Source organism: Sinocyclocheilus anshuiensis, unplaced genomic scaffold (genome assembly GCF_001515605.1).
Source record: "Sinocyclocheilus anshuiensis isolate Anshui unplaced genomic scaffold, SAMN03320099.WGS_v1.1 scaffold1788, whole genome shotgun sequence".
Classification (NCBI taxonomy): Eukaryota; Metazoa; Chordata; class Actinopteri; order Cypriniformes; family Cyprinidae; genus Sinocyclocheilus; species Sinocyclocheilus anshuiensis.
In genome coordinates this window covers 44,432-48,541 of record NW_015557169.1, presented here as the reverse complement: position 1 = coordinate 48,541, position 4,110 = coordinate 44,432, and the positions used below count along the sequence as shown (strand labels likewise).

The 4,110-nt window shown below is 43.7% G+C and overlaps 1 pseudogene; it reads left to right on the top strand.

Moving 5' to 3' along the window:
• The window catches only part of LOC107678342 (1-phosphatidylinositol 4,5-bisphosphate phosphodiesterase beta-1-like), an 84,499-nt pseudogene that overhangs the window by 46,705 nt on the left and 33,684 nt on the right, over nt 1-4,110 (top strand).

Genomic DNA, 4,110 nt, shown 5'->3' with positions numbered 1-4,110 from the left:
GTTTGTGTTTGTGTGTGTGTGTGTGTGTGTGTGTGTGTGTGTGTGTGTTTCTGTACTGATGAGCAGCGGCGCTAAGATCCGGCCGTACCTCACCGTAGAGCAGATGACAGATTTCCTGAACAACAGACAGAGAGACCCTCGTCTGAATGAGATCCTGTACCCGCCCCTCAAAGCCGAGCAAGTGCAGGGATTGGTGGAGAAATACGAGCCTGACACCATGCTTTCACGAAGAGGTTGGTGATTCACCTGTCAGTCAGATAGACTCCGCCCACTCTCTGCTCTTTGATCCCTGAGAATTAAGGCTGTGATGATTTAAAATGCTCATATGATGTTGAAATGAATGGTTGCTGTTCAGTTAATAAGAGTTTGATGTTTTGTGACGGTCAAAACCCAAGACTTCCTCTCTCCAGTCCATCTTTATTACTTAAGTGGCAGAAACAGCATCATAGCCGTGAGCTCATTAATATATGACCCGCACATACATATTCAGTGTGAGCTATACCAATCATAACAGGGCTCATTTACATATAAAAGTGGCAAGGAGCCCATTTAACTGTAAGAAGAAGAATGATAAATCAACAGCCTTGTGTAGAGACGTTTTAAGGCGAAGAATGTAGATGTGTATGTTAAGAGCTGTATCCTGATCCCTGGATCAGAGGAGGCTTCTCTGCTGAACTTACTCACTGCAAAGAACCGTCGAAGAACCTGTATGTTTAAAAGATGCAGGATTGTAGTCTTCCATGTCCTCATGAACCTCGTCTCCATTTCTGATCCCTCACGAGGCTGGAAAGGGGAGCGCTCCGCTGAGATGAAAGTCACCCTTTGCTGCTTCATTAGAGGCAACCTGTTCAGATGTCAGAGGAAGAACTGTGTTAATTAGGCTGTGGGAGTCTACAGAGGGCATGGCAGGATTAATTTGCGTAAAGTGGCCAGAGGGACAGCGGGGATGTTACATGCGCTAGACTCCACCTGAGAGCCGCGGAGCCCTGTGAAAGTGGACTGAAATGAGAAGCGGCTGGCCGACATTCCAGCAGTCTGAGCTGTCACTTCTGTTGAACTCATGATGATTTCATCTTAACGAGGAAATGCTCGCAGCACCCTTTGGTGCGGTTGCATTCATTCTTAAAATTAGTTAGATTAGAGTAGAGGTGTTCATTCCTGTTCCTGTAGATCTACTGTACCTGTACTGATCCAAGTGTTCCTGAAGACCTTCGGTAGCTGGTTCTGGTGCTGGCGCTAGACTTTGTGGAGGGGTAGATCTCCAGAAGCAGGACTGAGTATTTGAAGAAGGAAACCATCCACTGGTCTAAAGGCTCCTGTCCAGCACAGGCCAAAGTCTGCAAACATGCAGAGGATTGTTGATATGGTTGTTTTGTGGTGCAGGGCAGATCTCGGTGGAGGGCTTCGGCAGATATCTGAGCGGAGAAGAGAACAGTATCATCCCTCCAGAGAAGCTGGACCAGAGTGAAGACATGACGCTGCCGCTCTCGCATTACTTCATCAACTCCTCGCACAACACCTACCTCACAGGTCAGCCAATCAGACGCCTCGCACAACACCTACCTCACAGGTCAGCCAATCAGACGCCTCGCACAACACCTACCTCACAGGTCAGCCAATCAGACGCCTCGCACAACACCTACCTCACAGGTCAGCCAATCAGACGCCTCGCACAACACCTAAGGTCAGCCAATCAGATGCCTCGCACAACACCTACCTCACAGGTCAGCCAATCAGACGCCTCGCACAACACCTACCTCACAGGTCAGCCAATCAGACGCCTCGCACAACACCTACCTCACAGGTCAGCCAATCAGACGCCTCGCACAACACCTACCTCACAGTTCATGATCACTTGTGGTCTGAACAGATGGTTTAGGGTTTTAGCCATTCGAGAATTAGCCATTCGAATGAAGATGGAGTGACAAAAACCTCTCTGCAGTTTTTTTTTTTTTGCACTTACATGTAGAATTATGATATTAATGTCAGTATAATTTGAGTACTTCACTTAGACTCAGTTTCAGCACTTCCAATCAATATACTTTATTTTGCAATAAAACTCGAGATGTCTCACTAATGCATTTTTAGATTCAGTTAGATGAAGTTCTGCCAATGATCTAATTCAGACAGGAAGTTCATAATCACTCAGAAGACCGAAATGAATGGGATTTCTGCAACATAAACCCCTCGACTGATTCTGCACTTTCATTAAAGACTTTGCATTGCATTTCCTCTCAGCTGGGGTGCAATATTATTGTAGGTGAAATGGTATAAAAATTGCACAATTTACATGCCACATTACAAATGCAAAATAAACAGACTAATCAACTTTTGACAAGGAAGAGAAACACTATATTTTAATGATCAAACTTGATCAAATCAGATGAAACATGAGCATGTTGTGCAACACCGTCCTCCTGCGATGCCATCAAAGAAAGTACATTAGATACGAGTGAGAGGTTTGTGATGGAGTCTCCACCTGATATCCAGCGTTTGTCCGTGCTCTGTTGTTTTCTGCAGCGGGTCAGCTGGCGGGAAACTCGTCTGTGGAGATGTACCGGCAGGTTCTGCTCTCCGGCTGTCGCTGTATAGAGCTGGACTGCTGGAAGGGACGCACCGCTGACGAGGAGCCCATCATTACACATGGCTTCACCATGACCTCAGAGATCTGCTTCAAGGTAAATGCATTTATCTCCTTGTTAGGTGCGGACTTGGGATTTGAGCAGGATGAGATGGTTTTGACAGGGATGTGGAGAAACAGAACCAGCGCTGAGATTTAGTAGAACCTTCAGACGGCATGAGCTTTAGGAATTGTTAGGCAGAGCGTGAAGGATGATAAGGAAATGGCATGAGAGAGGCAGAGAGAATACCGTATTAACCCGAATATAAGACAGTGTTTTTTTCTTGGAAATACATCTGAAAAAACACGGTCGTCTTATATTCAGGGTCTAGACTTTGGCATGCCAATAATACACCCACAACAATAGGTGGCGCCAAATACGCATAAAACGAGTGTGCCATGAAATACGTAATGTAATGCGTGTTGTAAACATCGCGAGTAATAACAAAAGAAAAAGAAAAGCTTACAGCTGTATGAGTCGTGACTGTCAGGTTAGCCTGATGGGACCAAACCCTGTTTGTGATTTTAAAACGTAAGAGTACCCAGATTTGAAGACTACAGTAAGATTTAACTTCTACTGTTAATAAGATTTTGGTAGGCTACTATTAGATGGATAGCCTAAATGTCCTAATTCAGATGGAATTTTTTTTTTTTTATGGTATATCAAAAAGTGTATATTTTTTAAATGTGATTGTTGGTACATTTTACCAGTTTTTACCATATTTTCAAAACAAAAATTAAAATAGGAAAAATATGCAATATGAAAATAATTGAAGACAAAATGTGTTTTACTGAGAAAAAACAAGATTTGGTTTTTAAAAAGCCTTTTTCCAAAAGGTACATCTGGAAAAAGGGGGGGTCGTCTTATATTTGGGCCAATATGGTATATATACGATTGAGACATATTAAAAAACATATTTGAATGGGTTAGAATAAGTTCTTAGGGTTAGCAGATGTGGTGGTATAATTTAGTGTGTACACAATCTGAATTCTGTTGACGAAGAATAGTGATCCAGTGTACCAGAAAACATTTATCTGGTGTATGAGGAGACAGACTTGATGTCTCATCGTTCTCTGTGGAAGCACAAGAATGATCGAATAAACAGAAAAAAGACAGTGGTCTTCAACGAGCCGAAGAAAGCTCACATCACACCTCTCTTCATCAGCTTGCACTGGCTGCCGATAGCTGCTCGCATCAAATTCAAGGTACTGATGCTTGCCTACAAGACAACCACTGGCGCTGCACCAATATACCTAAACTCGCTAGTTCAGACCTACGCGCCCAGACCTTAGTGAACAACGCCTCCCACAGAGGCACAAAATCACTCTCGCTAACCTTTTCCTGGACTGTTCCCAGCTGCTGGAACAACCTCCCGATCTCAATCCCAGCAGCTGAGTCTTTAGCCATTTTCAAAAAACATCTAAAGACACATCTTTTTCGCCAGCACCTGACCAATTAATACTAGCACTTACCTATTCTATTCTATTCT